The 18807-nt window shown below is 41.8% G+C and overlaps 1 protein-coding gene across 1 annotated transcript in view; it reads right to left on the minus strand.

The window, feature by feature from the left end:
- The window catches only part of COL8A2 (collagen type VIII alpha 2 chain), a 446392-nt gene that overhangs the window by 403155 nt on the left and 24430 nt on the right, over nt 1-18807 (minus strand). The window lies entirely within an intron of this gene.

An 18807-nucleotide genomic window follows, 5' to 3' on the forward strand; every position in this document is an offset into this window, starting at 1 on the left:
ACTTCCCTCATCCAGGGTGTGGGGTTTACCAGATGAGAAGTGTTCATATTCCGAGTAGACAATGGGAAAATGGGAAATTTCATGCGAAAATATGTAAGTGCCACCCCTATTTCTGCATGCCCCAGAGATTTCCCCCATGTTTTCCCCTGTGAATTCTGCAGGTTAGAGCTTTTGAAATTTACCTGATTTTAAGTACAAGGGGAGTAGGAATGACGCCCTTTCCCAAACTCTTCTTTGGCAAGGATCAGAATTTTGCCTTGTTCTTTTATCCACGGGCCTAGTCTCCGGCTCTTTATTTTTTATTTTTTGCTCACACACTCTACTATTCAGGTTTTGTGTGCGCCTCAGCCCTTTCGAGTGAATGCAGTTTGCTCCCAGCTCTCTCGTTACATGCATTTGGCGCCCTTTTTTGTGAAGGATTTCATTATGCTACTCTTTAGTGCCTCTCCCGTGGCATTCTGTGGTGTCGAACCAACCCCATGCGGAGACGTGCCTTTCAAAACTTGGCAGACGCTCCAGGAAAGGCCACATTAATGACACATTCAGTGGTAACATAACTCTCCTCTGTTGAGCTTGTTACACCACTCCCTACACGCCCTGACATCTCCCTGGCTGTCCGTGCTGCCGCGTGACTCCGTTTAAAAGCATTCACATCATTGGACAGGATAATAGGGCGCCCGCTCTTTAGGGCGCTATGCCTGGTCCCCTTGGACTTTCCGCCCCCATGCATGACAGCACTCGTCAGCATTAAATTATATTTCCCCCTTTACGATCACTTGTTTGGTTTTCAAACCCCCTCCTAATTTTTCTCACTCTGCCTAGAGAATCAGCTCTCTTGCACGTTCGTGCACTCTAAAACCAGGTGTACCTTCTGTTTCACTGCTGAGTAAACTATTGCCCAGATTACTTACTGGTAATCGTCATTACTCTTAGTCTTACTCGCCCTCGACTCAGTTATAACTAATGAGGTAGTATCCAATCACAGACAGGAAAGGAAACAAAACAAGAAACACTTGCTAACCCCATCCACCCTCCTAATAAGGGCTATAATACAATAGCCATAACTTAGCACTTCCTGAAATACCAAGCAACACAAAGGCCTGATACGGGGAAGGGTGGGTGTGAAGAACGACTGGGTCGAGGAGGAGTAGGACTAAGACTTGAAGTTGATGGTAATTAGCGATTCCTAAATGCACAGTCACATTTCGGAAATGCTACATGCATCTCAAATAGGGAATCGTAAATTGCAATTCCCTAAATGCATTCACAAGTTAGGTAATCCCAAAATATTGCGATTGCTTATTTTACGAATGCAAAAAGGTACATTCATTGGAAAAAGCATTTTTCCAGTCGCAAACGGGTCGATTCTGCAAATCGGCCCGTTTGCGACCAGTTAAATGCTTGATGCATGTGCCCCAATAGGTTTTGTATAGTTGGTTTTCTGATTCATGTATTTGAATGTTCTTTTATGCGCAAAATATGAAGAAAATCAAGTTTTGGTGAAATAAAATATTTGCCCAAGCTCACACAATTTAAGTGGAGATGCTGCAATTTATCCAGGGTTTATGTTTTCACTTTGTACAAATCAGCCGCTAAGTAGCTAAATGTCCCTCCTTCTTATGTTAATGTCTTGTTTTTACCTCCTACGTTTTCTGCAATTTTTATATAGTTCGAACTCTACCTGGAGATATTGAAGCGCTTCACATAAACACCAATTACATTACACAAGGTCACATTCATTTATTTTAGGCACTTGAGATTTGCCCAGAATTACAGGATTTTGAGCCAACGCCATGACTCAAACCTAGCTTGTTCAATTTCAAAGTTGGGAACAATCGCTGTAATGCCACATCCTGATGAGATTGAGGGTGGCACACAGAAAGTACATAAAAGTTCGACTCATTATGGGCTTGAATTTCCAACAGGACCTCAAACTGAGCCAGAGCCAGGCTTCAGGATCAAGCTCAGATGAAGCTTTCAGTGACAGTCTTCTTAGTGCGAAATGTCAAGGCTCAGGTGGGGTAACAGGTACCTCCTTAACCTTAAACTACTATTACAATCTGCTTGGAATCCTGGTGCTAGTGCTAAAGCCTAGCCTGCTGGAAATTGAGCTGTTGAGTATAGGCATGAGCTGCTACTCTGAAATAACTCTCTAGATACTCTGTATGCCTGTTTGGAAGAATATCTGATGTAAATCTTGGGTACAGAATTGACAAAAATTGGACCCACATTGGCCCACCCAAACAAACGTTTGGCACATCCAGATCAAAATTCCTGCAACCGGGCCTGGTTGAGACTAGAGGAATCCAGCCACCATTGAAGGCTGCTCACCACATCCAGAGACACAAGGACCTCCAAGGACATACCCCAAAAGGGGAACCGTACAAACTGGTGCAGGTTCCACAGCAAGGGTCGGAGGTGCAACCGGGCCCAGGGAACTGTGAAAACAGAGGCCGCCATGTACCACTGCACCTCCAGCCACTGCAATAGAGATGCCGTGAACTGCAACAACAGGGTCCGCACCAAGTCCTGAAGTCGCTGGATCCTAGACTGAGGAAGGAACACCTTACCCATAACAGTGTCGAGCACTGCCCCAATAAACGTCTTCCTGGTCCAGGAGAGAAGATCCTATTTCAGAAGATTCAGGAAGTGCTAAGGTATGGATATTGTGTTATATTCCTTAGCAGGAGGATGGGTGGGGTTAGCAAGTGCTTCCTGTTTTGTTTCCTGTCTGTGATTGGATACTACCTCATTAGTTATGACTGGGACGAGGACGAGGAACGTAGAGGTAATGCAATGAGTGCCTTTGAAACAAGCATTGGCAAATCCGATACGTCTGGCTTGGATTCTAATGCTAAAAAAAATTCTTAGCCCGCCTTCCTGTTCTATCTCAATGAACTATAGTCCAGGCTCTGGTGATTTCCAGACTGGACGACCTGCTACACCATCTCCAAGTTGTTCGGAACACTGCTGCTTATCTGCTCCTTTGTTCATCTAGGCTTACTTCTTAGACAGTTTGCTGCATACTCTGCACTGGCCACCGATTGAGCAGCGAGTTCAGTTTACGACTTTGTGCAGTATACACATATGTCTCAATACCACAGGGCCAGTGTATCTAAGGTCTTTGGCGTCGGGTTGTTTCCCAGATCGCGCACTTCGATCCAGTCATCAAATCTTGGCGGGGGTTCCTACGATTAGGAAGTCTCACCAAGGTGGTCAGTCACTTCCATACTGTGGCGCTAAACTGTGGAATGATTTGCCAAATTCCCTTAGAGCGTGTACATCTTCCAGAGTCTTTCGGAAGCAGCTAAAAACTTGTCTGTATCCTCTCTATAATTGGTGAGATAACATCTGACCACCCTGGGTTTGGTGACGAGACCAGCGCTGAGAAACCTTACTGGTAGCCATGAGCTCTACAAATCACCAATAATATTAATAATTCTGAATCTTGACTAAAACATTGAAAAAAACGTTCTGCAATCAAAAAAACAAAACAAAAAAATGAGGGAATTATGAGATAAAGAACTGAATATATGGTAATTTAGTCTACTTTTGAGATGCATAGTCCCTCGTGCTTTGCACTGCAAGCAGTCATTAGGAAGCCGTAATACGTACCAAACAGATGAGAGGAAAATAATTCTCTGGGCAGAAGCAAAGCCCACTTTATGTATATTTTAAAGTGTTGGTTACAATAGGTCTTTCAGCTGCTCTGTTAGGCCAGAGCTAAACAGAGAGGTCCACGCTTTTGAAACAGTAGTTAAGTGCAAGTTTAAATCCCTTTAGAGGATGTAGAAGCTGTTGCCATCTATGGCAGCCTGTACTTTAGGAAGGAGGCGGTGCTGAGATGTCTTTAGGAGTGTTGAGCTAAGTGGAGCATACGTGTATGGTTTTGCGATTACACATTAGATATTCCATAACAGATTATCAAATCAATGTACCCCCAAAATATTATTTCCTTGCATATGGCTTCAAAATGCAAATTGTCCATTTTGCATATCACTATAGTCTTCCTCATTTCTTGATTTCTAAAGCCTATTCAAACCAATTGAGCATTTTGTTGTCAGCCACTTCCGGGTCACATTTTACTTGCTGAAAAACGGTTAACTGTTAACGGTTTGCTGTTCACCTTTAGTACGAAATGACATTAATCCTGAGTCAATACTTACGCGCATTTGTGTGACAATTAAGAGATTGTTAAAAGTTGTTTGCGGGTTAAGTCGAGAAATCATGGAGCAAGCACCACCAGATGGAAGCTATGTTTGCTACCTCAAAGGAGGAGTCAAGGTTGTGTGTGAGTATGTGTGTATGGTTGTGTATGCTTGAATGTGTATGTTTGTTTCTATGCATCCATTTGTGTATATGTGTCTGTGCGTTTGCATGCATGCATCAATGTGCGTGAATATGTATGCGCTGGCTTGTTTGTGTGCATGTATGTGTGTATGTGTGGCTGTGTTCTTGGGGTGTGCTTGCGTCCATATGTGTGGGTGCTTACGTGCATGTATGTGTGTGTTTGAGTGCATACAGGTGTGTGTTTGTGTGTGTGTGTGACCGTCCATCCAGCAGTGACCCTCCTCCCAGGTACAGTTGACAAACATGCTTAGTTCAGAATGCCGACAAGGCAGTCTAGGGACTAATGCCCTGGTGTTACCAATGTTACACGTCATCTTTGAGCAGAGCCCTGGTTTTACTGCCCCAGTATTAATAGTGTGCTGGTGTTCCTAGACGTCAGACACATCCTAAGTAGATGTATGCCTCTGAAAGACCTTGTCACAGTTCCACTTAACCTTGAGATCCCCTTTTATTTATTGCAGTCTGCCTACATGAACAGAAAATAATGTGTTTTGTGAGCACTGTCAGTGTCTTTGACACCATGGGAGCCCTCCTTCTGCGTTCTGGCATGTTACAGTTTTGATGCTTTCCAATCTAGATTCCAAATCCTACTGATTAAAAAACATTTGATCAGTGTTCTAAAAATAAAGCTATTCCGGTAAAAGAATCTATAGGTTTCAGAATGTTTCCCTAGCTCCTTTCAGGAAATCAGCCATGCTTATTCGAGACTGTATTAAGAACTCGCGTAGCTAACTCCCACAGCTCATTTCAAAGCATTCTGTTTTTCCAGCAGCGGTGAATCAAATACAGACAAAACACCAACATCTGCTGTCTGGATCACCGCTTCTGTCTACCCCAAGGGTGGGATTCATATTGGCTATTACGAACAGTTTTGCCGTGGTTGAGTTCGCCGCCTAGAAAACAGCCAATCACAGCGTAAGACGGTTGGAACCGTGTCACGTGGCCAATAGATGCTTTCACGGCAGGAGTTCCGAGACTTACAAGATAGACCAACGGAATCTGCACCAATCCCTAGTGCTCCGCGCGCCAGGATCCTGCCACCGCGCGCATGGAGTGACGGCTGTGATTCGGTGACAAGGCCTTTCTTTGACATGCAAAATACATTACCATCTAATATATTCAAGCCTTAAATGCCTCACAAAATTTGTCCCAAGTACAATTAAAAATGTTATCAAGCCTAGAATTTAGGAAAGAAGTCCTGCGTGGATTTTAAAAGATTGTGGGGCAGATTTACAAGGAAAGTGACTCAGTGTGTGCCACAAGCCATTTGGCTGTGCCGCACGGAGTCACTTTCGAAGCACAGGGATGCAACATATTTACAACAATATGTCGCATCTCTGTGCTTCCCCCTGTGCTGGTGCACAAACTGCTGCCATGCGCCGGCACAGGCACCCTAGCATCATGGTGCAAGGATACCTGCGTCGTGGGGAGATTGTTTATGTGCAGGGCGGGTTCCCTTCCTGCACATAAACAATCAGAAATGGCGTTTTTCAACTTCTATGTGTGCTGCATAAGCCCACATAGAACTTTCTATGTGTGCTGCATTAGCACACATAGAACTTGAAGAACGTCATTACTTCACTGATTGCTTTACTGATTATTTGCGTGCAGGAAGGGAACCCTTCCTGCACATAAACAATCACCAGAGGTGATTTCCTCTTTCTATGCATGCTGCAGAATGCTGCATGCATGGAAAGAGGATAAAAACTAAATTAAATTAATACATTTCTCCTCGTTGCCCCTCCCTGGGAAGGCTTAGCATTCAGGCGCATTTCCAGATTTACGATTTCTTGTAAATCTGTAAATGTGGCTGGTTCCATGGGTGTTAGTGGGAACACCTACAGCAACACCCATGGAACACCCCTTTTACACAAAGTGCTGCGTGCAAAGGGGCCATATTTACAAGAACGGGAACAGTCACGCAGGGTGGCTTTTCCTGTCCTTGTAAATAGGGGGCACTGAAATGCGCTGCCGTTGCGTCACAAAAAGTGAAGCACTGGTGGCACAAGGGGCTTGTAAATCTGCCCCTGTATGCAAAACTTTTTCGACCCACAAATCACAATGCCTCTAAAAAGAATATCAATAACAATAATTTTGTGTTCATAAATTACTCATCAGCGCTTTCTGTTACTTTTTTTTGTGTGAGAGACTCCTGATTCCCTGCCCAAATCACGCAGACTAATTGTAAAAACTGAGGTGATCGTGTCCTCTGTGTCTTTGTCTTTCTTCTTTTGATATCAGCATCACGGAAGGCCAAGTGGCCCTGCACATAGCTCTATGCAGCGAGTGCATGATGCATAGTTTTTGATACGGAACAAATCCTCTGTGGTGTGATTACTTTGGAATATGTGTGAGGGTCTGTCGCGTGCTTTCACCATTCACAGACAGCGGCTTCTCTCCCATTTACTAGGTTGGATGGACGCCTGTGATTTGATTATGATTTCTCACAGTCATTCGCATGTCAGAAAAGAGTGAAAATGAGGCGCTGGGAGATGGCAGACCAGAGGAAATCTGGCGTACGTCTTCAGCAACCTGCCTGCTAGTTTCTGCGCCCTCTCTGGGATATATATATATATATATTCACTGAAAAAACCATAGGTTTCACACACGTTATAGTTAGGAATTAGCATTTAAAAAACCTTGCAAATTCACTTAAAAAACCATAGGTTTCACACATGTTATAGTTAGCTGGGCATTTCACTCGTGAAAAACCAATGAAATTCTCCCGTTATAGTTACTGAAGGCAACTATAACTCACGCGACCGCAATCCTCTGTTGATGCTAATACTGTATTTAGACACTTATTTACCCATGTCGTCTTCCATTAATTTTTAGCTATACATATATTACAAATATTTTTTTTTCAGAAAAACACATATGTCATCAGTGATGTAATATCTGACGTCATCAGCAGAGGATTGCGGTCGCGTGAGTTATAGTTGCCTGCACTAAGTATAACGGGGGAATTTCATTGGTTTTTCACGAGTGAAATGCCCAGCTAACTGTAACATGTGTGAAACCTATGGTTTTTTCAGTGAATTTGTACGGTTTTTTAAATGCTAAGTTATGTATTTATTTATTTATTTATTTATTTATTTATTGTAAGGTTTTTCACCGTGCGCGTACCGCTGGTGCTCTACGTAGGGGCCGGATCCTGGCCCAAATTGATTTTTGGCAAACAAAGGACGCGGCACTCCAGAACTGATTTACTGCTCAAATTATTCTTGGCAACTTCACAAACCAACCCTCTCACAGCTCTTCTCACGGTTAGTGAGTCCTTTGTTTATTGCACTTATTTATACCCACCTATGGCCTTAATGGGGCATTGTGGGATTTGTAGTGTAATTTATATATATATAAATATATATATATATATAAATATATATATATATATATATATATATATATATATATATATATATATATATATATATATATATATATATATATATATATATATATATATATATATATATATGTATGTATGTATGTGTGTGTGTATATATATATGTATAAATTACACTACAAATCTTGTGAAGTTGGCAAGAATAAATTGAGCAGTAAATCAGTTCTGGAGTGCCGCGTCCTTTGTTTGCCAAAAATCAATTTGGACCAGGATCCGGCCCCTACGTATAGCACCAGCTGATGAGCACGCCAAACTAAAGGATCACATTGGAGGACATTAAAGTTAAGTTTGGCAGACGCCTAAACAAACGGAAAGCTTACCTCGAGGTCGAGCGCGGCTGGACGAGAGTCGGAGGACGTCGTCACAGCGGGAGTCTCCCCAATGAGGTGAGTGACACTGTGTTTCAAAATTGAGATGTGGTCCGAAGCAGCCGGAGTTTGTTTTCGAAAAAGAAGCTAGACACGTGACAGTACGGCTGGCAGAGAAACAAGCCGGCGGGAACTGAGTGCGAATAGAAAACGATACATTGTTTCAGGGATTGCTAACAACTTCCAAAAGTGAAGCAGAGTTAAGCATAATTACAGAATGGAGGCACGGGTGGCAAAACGCACCTCTTCAGCAATGACAATGGTTAAATCTGGAGAGGGAGCAGAAAGTGTGGAAGAAAATACGGATGAAAATCCAAGTAAAACGGACATTTCAGTGAGGCATCATTTTAATAATGTTGAGAGGTTTTACAAAAAGGAAGTTAATAAAAGTTGGTAAATTATTGCGTTAGAAAATTATCTTGACGTTAAACGTGTCCCTAGAGGGCTGCATATCTTCACCATGCCCACGCACCCAGACACTAAAGTGGATTTATTGGAGGAATGGGTTGAAAACAACCAACAATGTTCGTTTAACATGATGCGCATATTGATACAACATGCAGAAAAAGATGTCACGGAGATAACCAAAAAATTGGAAGAAGTAGAGGAAATCATCAAAAATCTAACTAATAAAGATGAAGTCATGAAAATAAGAAAAGAGATGGATAGTAGATTGGAGAAATATGAAACCGAAATCCAGGAGCGTAAACAACGGAAATTCAAAAGGGATGAACAAGACTATCTGCAAGGCAGAATCCTCACCTTTGCCAAACGTTTCGATACACTCAAAAAGAACTATCCAATGCAACAACATAAAAGAGTGGTGGATACCACAAGCGAGTCAGATATCAGCCAAAATGAGACCACTCTTGGCATGGCAAGCACCAGCACACAACAAAAGTTCCTTTTTTTAGAGTAAATACGGCTGATGAACTTAGACAAAACATTAACAAGGGGCAGCGGTCGAGGAAGATGCATGAATCGAGGCTGAGGAAAAGAAGGAGGGAGAGTCTCACAAGCACCAGAAAAACCAGAAGGGCAAAACGAAAGAAGACGGTATTCATATCGCAACCGGAAGTAATGGATAACAATTTAATTGTGAACTTATCAAAATATAAACTGACACAAGAAGAAACATCCCTGTTAAACAAAGGTTTAACCTTCTGTCCTGAGAGCCACTTTAATTATACACAGGTCAGGATTGACCTTTACAAGTATATAAGGAAGCTAAAACTTGCAAAAATACATGCCTATAAACAAGGACAAAACTAAAATGAAAGACCAGCCGAACAAATACCAACAGATCCTGCAATCACGATTGATCAAATAAGTGATCTAAAAACGATGTTTGACTTATTATATGACTTGGATGAGGAGAATATGTCAGAGGAACAAATATTAGCACACCTCGATATTGAAGTAGATAGAAGACCAGAAAGTGGATTGAAGGACAAATCCAAATACTATCCAGTTTTATCTCCTGGAAATAAATTTGATCTGTTCTCCGACACAATAATTGAAGAGCTGGAGAAATTGCCGAAAACAAGGAATCAAAAACATAGAGAGAATTCAACAAAAAAGGAAAGAGGAGCAATTCAAAAACGTATTGATAAGGAGGAGACTACAATAAAAACTGCTGATAAAGGGGGTAACATCATTTTGATGAATACACAAGATTACATCGAGGAGGCTATGAGGCAGTTAAATGACACCACTAATTACTGCAAGTTGAAAAACAATCCTATCAACAAAATGACTATGGAATTAAACATACAGTTACAGCAGTGGTATAGCAAAGGTCTCATTAGCATTGACAAATTGAAATTCCTTATCAAAGATTTCCCTCAAATACCAACCATATATTTTCTACAGAATATCCATAAGACTCTTCAACACCCACCGGGGAGACGCATTGTCTCCTCGTGTGATTCATTATACGAGAACCTATCTCAATATGTTGATACATTTTTGGCACCCATAGCTCAAAGCATGAGTTCATACATAAAAGATACAGGGGATTTCCTCAGAACATTGAATGGAATGACCTTGAACCATCAATATCTTTTGGTTACAATAGATGTAGTATCTCTGTATACATCTATCAGACATGATGTAGGAATGAAAACTTGCAACTATTTCTGAAGACAACGAAGCATTAAGGATCTAAAGCACATACAAATGCTATTAAAGATGATCGAGACTTGCCTTACAAAAAAAAAAAAATATTCAACAAGGACCTCTACAAACAACAATGTGGTACTGCCTTGGGCATCTCATTTTCGCCAAATTATGCGAACACTGTCATGGGATGGTGGGAGAAGACAATCGCATTGTGTACGGACTATCAGGATGAACTAGAACAAACTGTATTATGGGTCCAGTACATCGACAATTTATTCTTAATTTGGAATGGTACGGAGGAGGAGTTTAAAACATACTATGATAAATTATCCAAGAATGACATTGGATTATCCTTCACGTACACAATCAGTAGGGAAGAAATTGCATTTTTGGACACTAAAGTTTTTATTGAGAATGATCAAATTCATACGACTATATTCAGGAAAGAGACTGCAACCAATAGTGTCCTACACGGAACTAGTTTCCACCCGATCCCATTGAAAAACAGCATTCCATACGGTGAATTTACACAGATGAAACAAAATTGCTCCAAGGAAGAAGATGCTGAAAAGGAAATACAAGACACCATGGTCGGACTAAAAGCATGAGGATACAGTGAAAGAACCTTAAAGAAAAAGATTGACAAGAAACAAAGGACAGAGACTTTGATTCCAAAAACAGAAAAGGAGGTAAACAAAAAACAAATGGCACCACGATTTATAACCCCTTATAGCAAGGAGAGTGGGATAATACTGAACAAGATAAAGAAATGTTGGCACCACATTTCTGAAGACGCAGACATTGTAAACATTTTGGGACAAAAACCAGCGGTCACATATAGAAAAACGAAGTCTCTGAAGGATATGCTAATCTCGAGTCATTTTCGCATTTTTGCATTAAAAAAAGACAACGTATGCAAGGCATGCAAAATTGGAAAAAATATGAGAACTATCAATGAAGTAAATGGAAACTTAACGAACATTGACCAAAGTATCACCTGCGCATCTCGTTTCGTAATTTATATTATTGAGTGTGATTTCAGAATGAAATACATCGGGAGCACAACCTGTATGCTCAAGAAGCGGATCCTTGAGCACATACGTGTTGTAAAAAACAAAGATATGACATAAGCCACAACAAAGCACATGCAAAAATGCCAGAAGGGAAATTGGAAAAAGATGTGCTATTATGGAATCCACATGATAACAGTTGGAGAACGTAGAGGTAATCGAAATAAATTATTACGACAAACAGAATCACGATACATTGTGAGACTCAGAACCAAGGCCCCTAGAGGCATTAATAATGATGAGGAACTTTTTGTACACCTTTGATTAAGTCCGGAACATGTAATGGAGTATATAACACTGAATTATAAATAGAATGGATTTGGTACTATACCAAGCACTAGAGATGGTTATAAATTGTGTTGAAACTATAATGTCCATAAGTGGTTGATACTATATTGCATGGAATTATGTGTGAACAATGTGTTCTTGCCATAAGTATGAGTAAGAACTGTATGAAACGCACACTACACTGTTTATAAGTAATCGATACGATATTGAATGAATGATGCAAATGATATGTTTTAAGAGTGCTCCTAACAATTGTCATTCATAATGTGGCCCCCATGAATTATACAATATAATTGATGTGGTGGAAAATATCATTAGGTATTAATATTGCCTCAAATTATAATGACAGCTACAATCATGCTCAACCTGACATAAATTGCAAGTCCTTAAATTTCGTTGTTTTTAAATACGTTAATAACGTTTTGTATAAATTACACTACAAATCCCATAATGCCCCATTAAGGCCATAGGTGGGTATAAATAAGTGTATCAAACAAAGGACTCACTAACCGTGAGAAAAGCCATGAGAGGGCTGAAACGCGTTGGTTTGGCTAAAGCGGAGTACTACTTTTTTGTAGTGAAACACAGAGAAAATAAAATGATAATAACTTGTGTTATTATCATTTTATTTTCTCTTACTTCCGCCCACAGCTTTGCATGAGGGGTCAGGGGAGGAGGGGTAGCACACTCCTAAAGTGTGCAAAGACTGCGTGGACGACCCTCTCGGATTGCCCAAAACAGTCTTGCGCACTTCTCATGTTCACCATGCAGGCTACATTACAGCCACGTGGCGAACATGCCCAGACATCCAGTCAGGGTCTAAGCACAGAAGAACAGCACTCAGACCAATCACAATGCTGCTAAGGCTTACTGGGGACCTGGGTGTGCTTCCTGTGGCCGAGTGAGAGAGAAGTACGGAGGAGATATGAGGCGAGGAAGTGGCGAGAAGGTTCATTTGAATTTTTAATTATATTTTTTCACACGCGTCCTCCTTCCTACCTCACCTCTGATCCATGCCGGCCACAGATATCCCGACCTCCTTTTGTCTTCCATGCATTTTTCAGATGATTTTATCATCGCTAGCTCCCCAATGCCAGTTACACGGCAATTGATTATAAACATGATGGCCACCTTGGAATGGTAAAACAACAGTGGAGTATATAGACTACCAATTGAAGCTGGCCACCCTGTTTATGATCTGTCAGAGCAATGCAACAGCTGTGAAGAACAAGCGCTGACAAGGGACAGCATATATCGCTTTGGCTACCAATTTTCTGCCAGCAGTGTCACTCCTCGTGACCCATCGAAAGTTTAAGATGTCAAGTTGTCCTTCTTGTCAGACTCTGGTTCAGAAGTCAAGAGTTTTTAGCCAAGTCACATGCTGCTTTAGCCTTATTCAAATCTCACCACCTTTGTAGGACCACTGCACGACCACTTCAGCCGTTGTGTGTGAAAGCAATGAACAGCAGAAAGCTTTCCAAGGTACCAAGGATGTTTTGTCAGCAAACCCCAATATTTAAATATTATGATCCTAAGAGGGCATCGGAGCTGATTGTTGATAAACGCCCCACCCCTGCCCCCCTCAGCACAAGAGCAGTACTACTACAGAAACAAAAAACATTAAGAAGTGTTGTTCCTACATCAAAAAGAGGCAATGGCCAATGCTAATTTATTATTCTCTTAGTCTATGGTTTCTGTTTGTCAGAATAAGCAGAAAAAATACTTGCAGTCCTTGCTCTGTGACCATAATCAGTCCTTGAAAGAAATTATCAGCCGATTTGCTGGAGCCATAAAGACTTTGTAACTCCACTAAATCTTCTCCATCTCATGCTCAGTTCCCTTGTTTACAAACAGTGCTTGATGATTTGTTAAGCTGTTGGTCATACAGTAGTGGCTGCTACAAACAGGGGTGGTGAGGCGTCCTCTTCCCTCTTCCTTTCTGCAGTCCTTCCGGCAGCAGGAAGCACCTGGCACACAGGCTCCCCTGAGCCAATCACACTGTTGCAATGCTGTGTTGTGATTGGTCTGAGCACCGTGGATCGGCGCTCAGACTGGAATAGGGAGCCTGTGCATGTTCCTCACCAGGCTGTGTAATGCAGCCTGGTGGGGAATATGCAAAGTGAGCATGAGCTGTTTAGCCGGCCCAAGAGGCCCGGCCAAACAGTTCATACACACTTTGTGTTGTGCAAGCCACTCCTCCCCTGCTCTGGCCAGCCCCGCCCACACTGCACACAGGCCACTCACTGCATGCAATAGGAAAAATAAAATGATAATAACAATTTGTTACTATAGTTTTATTTTTCCTTTTTGGACAGTGGGGCAACGCTCCTCTGCCTTAGCGGAGGAGCCCCCACTGTGCTCATATAATGCACCCAGAATTAGGGTAGTGATGGGGTAGCACACCTAGAGAGAGCAAGGGTTTAGTAGGCAAGGTAATGGATGAGCTGAAGGATGTATGAGTCATATTAATGGATAGGCACGTTACTTTGACTCACCCTAGATTCCAAAAGTGAAATAATGCTAAGACTCTGAGAGAACCTCCTGGAAGAAGTCCCACCAACACTGCTGTTATTTGCCCCATCACCCTAGCAGCACGAGTAGATAATCAGGAGCCAGCCATCATGTGCTCAGTAGCCATCTCAAGTCTCCATTTTGTTGATCTGTGATCTACATCGGGCCCACTGTTGCTCTATCTTTATGGCAGCTGGTACTTACTGGCAGCGATACACAACATACCACTACAAAGATTAAAAAGTCTTTTATGCAGTCACATACTTCTTAAGTCTTCGATCTTTGTTGTACTTAAAACATATCATACCTTTATACTATTAAAACTAAACTGGCAATCTTGCATTTAGGCTCGAGGTGATGTCTTCCATAGCCGCTTTTGGATATAGACAGCTCTGGCACTGTGCCACATGCTAGCCACTGCTGATAAGGAGACGCCAGCCATGGGAGACGCATGAGATGTGTGGTGGACACCATATACTCCTACTGGCTACCACTTTATTGAAGTCTGTGGGCCGGGTTCCTCTGGGTCTCAGATCCGGTAGTAATTGAAAAGCGGACATTGAATCGGGCCCTATATTCATGTCTTTAACTGTGATGGTAAAACACTGATCACTTTCTGAAAAATTAATGGTATAAATGTTAAGGTAATTCATGACAGCGATTTAGTTCCTGTTTATGTTTCACATGTTTTACTTAATCTTGTATTCTCTAAGAGTGCTATCTATTCCCAGGATGTTATGCTTCTGTTTGTTTTTTCCGTGTAGCATACTATTCTTGTACAGTGCATCTGTTTCCACATGCTTATAACAGGCCATGATTGAGAGCTCCGTAGTTGAGTCTGAAAGCAGTGCAAGTTTCTCACAGTGCCTGTCAGTGGGTCAAAAATTGCTCAGAATTCATGGCCATCAAATCCTTCGCCTCTCTAAAGCACACAGAGAAATGGCCACATATTCCAGTTGCAATTGTGATTCTGTGCAAATGTGTGTGTGAAGTAGGCACACCGTTTTTATGGTAGAAGTAAAATAAAATACAGTGCTTCCATGTGAGTGGGTGCGTTGTGTGTTTGGGGGTACTGAAGTGAAAGAGATATGATGTGGTACATTCAGGAGAGAGCAAAAAAGAGAGTGCTAAAGAGGAAAGAGATGAGGTGTAAGAAATGCAGGGAATGAGACAAAAAGGGCGTACACATCTAAAATAGAGTGAGCAGAATGGTAATGAAACTCTGAAGACCACTACCCGTTTCACAGCCCTCAATCATTGTTAGACCTGACAGCTGTCTTCCCCCACTTTTTTGATGGCCTCCCTCGATTTTTCTGACCTTGTTTTGCTGGCTTGAGGCCTCTGTACACTTTACCACTGCTAAGCAGTCCTAAAGTGCTTGTTCTCCCTCCCTTAAACATGGTAATATTGGTTCCTACCCAATTGGCATATTTAAATTACTTATAAGTCCCTAGGGCCTGTAAATTGAAATCTACTAGTGGGATTGCAGCACAACTTGTGCCACCCACTTAATTACCCCCTTTACCATATCTTAGGTCTGCAATTGCAGGGTATATATGTGCAGTTGACTGCTGCTTCAATTTGGTATTTAAAGCTACTTGCCAAGCCTTAGACTACCCTTTTATTACACATAAGCCCCCGCCTAATGTAGGCCCTATGTAGCCCTAAGGACAGGGTGCTGTGTAAGTAAAAGGTAGGACATGTACTCTTACGTTTTACGGGCCCGATTCACAGAACTAACTTAAGACAAAATCCTAAACTTACTACTTTTGGTATTCACAGAAGGCATTTAGTAGTAGTAAAGTTAGGATTTTGTCTTAAGTCTGTCCTAAGTTTGTCTTAAGTCTTTCTTAAGTCTTTCTTAAGTCTGTCTTAAGTCTGTCCTAAGTTTGTCTTAAGTTTGTCTTAAGACTGTCTTAAGTCTGTCTTAAGTCTGTCTTAAGTCAAACTTAAGACAAAATCCTAACTTTACTACTACTAAATGCGTTCTGTGAATACCAAAAGGAGTAAGTTTAGGATTTTGTCTTAAGTTAGTTCTGTGAATCGGGCCCTACATGTCCTAGTAGTGACAAACAGCTCAATTCATTTTCACTACTGTGAGGCTTACTCCTCGCATCGAATAACATTGGGAACTCTTTAATACACTTTTAAGATGTAATTCCTGATCAGAAAGGAGTAGCTGCATCATATTTTATATCTTTGGAATGGTAATGATAAATCATCTTTACTGGTAAAGCTGGATTTAATATTACTATTTTAGAAATGCTACTTTTAGAAACTAATGGTGCTTACGAGTTGAGAGATTGCTACGAGGGAAGATGGACATTCACGATGAAAGGATTGAGGGATTAGAAAGACGAAACAGCATTTTGTAAGCACATCAACAAGGAGGGATCAGACGTAGGAGTGGGGGGATAACATCCGGGTAGAAGGACAATGGAGGAGAGTGAAGGACAGATATGAGAAAAATGGGTTTGAATTAGCGTGCGGGTTAAGGTGAATACGAGGCTTTGGACCTATCAGGTGATCATTTGTAAACAGCAGGTGTGAATCTCAGTAACAAGGACAATGGGAGAATGTATTATACATTGTGAGATTACATGTATAGCATTATATTTTTTTTAAGTTCGAGATTTTATGGTGTTATTATTTAGAAGAGTGAAAACTGTTTATTTTTCATGTTTCAGAATCCCCTGACGAAGAGTCCCCCGGGCTCGAAATGCATTGGGACATTATAAGATGTGCTCATCTCATATGGAGGCTAATTTACACGTACTGTTGTACAAAGCTTAGAACGGCATACAGCAAGTATTAGAAGTGTTAAATAAAACCTTCAGATTGAACTTACCTGTCTCCGTTGTGGTGAAGATTACAATGAAACTATTAGTAAAGGATGATTAACGAATATGGTGATGACGAGAGTACTATGGAATACCAGGATGAAAATTTCTTACCGGAGGGAGTTGTTCCCGCTTTCAGCAGTGTATCAGTAGTACGAGCGCAAATGTATGGCTCTGTCATGTTTTCTTAATAGTATGAGCGGTTTATGGGCGATCCGCTTTTACAGGTCGCACGCACGATCTGTTAAGTTTGCAAGTTGTGGACGCGTTAAGGGAAGGAGTGCATCCTCATCAATGCCTTTTCTACTTTTAGAAAGTGGGCATTTCTCTGATATTTCTGCTCTGTGGGCCTTGCAGCCGGTCTCCAATACACGTCTGCGGTGGGTGGCAGCTGCACTTTATGCATTCCCTTTAGACAGACACAAACACACGAAGGATGGGTGTGTCCGAGTACCCATCTACATTAATCTGCATACTGATGGTTCTTCTTGGCCAGGAAGGGAGGGAAGGGCTGACACTTACACTTCCATAGATAGTGCCCTGACCCCACACAAAGGGCTGATTACTCTCTATTCATAGTCTATAGCCAGGGATGGGAAGAAAAGACCACTGTGCACTTCAAAGACCTATCTTTAAAGTCTCCCCCACTTCAAAGGTACATTTGGGTATAAGTACTGGGCCTCTGACCCCACCAAATCAGACACTTCTGGACCAGTAACTACTCTGCCAAAAAGAAGAGGAACTGCTGTACTGCTAAATGACTGCCACTCTGCTGCATCTGCTGTTTTCTAAACTCTTGCCTTGCTGTGTTGCCCTTCTGCTGGTATTCTCTCTATGCCTGGGTGATAAGGACTGGACCTGCATCACTTGAACCCAGAGTGACTCCTAGGACTTGCTGGCTTGCCTCCTGTTGCTTAAGTCTCAGGGACTCAAAAGACTTAGAACTCTCCTTTTCCAACCCATAGACTCATAAGCTGGTGAGTATGTCCTGTCAAGAGGTGCCAAGCCAGTCTCGGACCCTTTGACGTGGACCTAGGGGTCTGCTGCAGTATTATCAATATATCGCCTGCTGTCACTGAAATCGGATTGGCGCAGAGCACCCTGAGCCACTGCATCATGCTCAGACCCGCCGCACTCCAGGACTGACACTTCACTGACGGCCCTCGTCACATTGCCTCTGCTGCAGTGGGCATCACAAAGTATCACTCGGCTGCACCCCACCTCTGTCGAAGCGAACCTAGTATTGAGGTACTTTTGTTCATCGCCCCTAAGTGAGTCCCTGTATCCGGCCTGCTCTCCCTCCAGGTCCCGCACAACCTACTTTCATATTTCACTATACTAATTCTCCACTAATCCTTTAGGAGCTCCGGAGTAGCGTGCTGCTCGCCGAAAAAGCGCTATGAAACCTCGTCAAGGGTAGTAAGCGCTATATAAATGCAAAAACAATTACAATACAATACAATTAACCTTTTAAGCGATATTGGTTTCTGAGTGCTACTTTGACATTTATTCCTTCAACATGCTTTTCTCAACTTCTAAATATTGGATTTTCGTCATTTTAGCTTGTTTTATTTATAAAAGCATACTTTATTTTTCAAAACTGTAGTGAAGTCTCTTTGTGGTGTTTTTACTGTTTTACTGTTTTACTGTTTTACTGTTTAAATAATACACAAATACTTTACACATTGCCTCATGAGTTAGGCCTGACTGCTCTGTTCCAAGCTACCAGGGGGTGAGCACAGGATAATTTAGGTTGTGTAGTGACTTACCCTGACTAGGATTGAGGTTCCTGCTTGGCCAGGGTGTATACCTCTGCCAACCAGAAACCCCATTTCTAACAATCATCTTTCATT

This window comes from Triturus cristatus, chromosome 3_2 (assembly GCF_964204655.1).
Source record: "Triturus cristatus chromosome 3_2, aTriCri1.1, whole genome shotgun sequence".
NCBI lineage: Eukaryota > Metazoa > Chordata > Amphibia > Caudata > Salamandridae > Triturus > Triturus cristatus.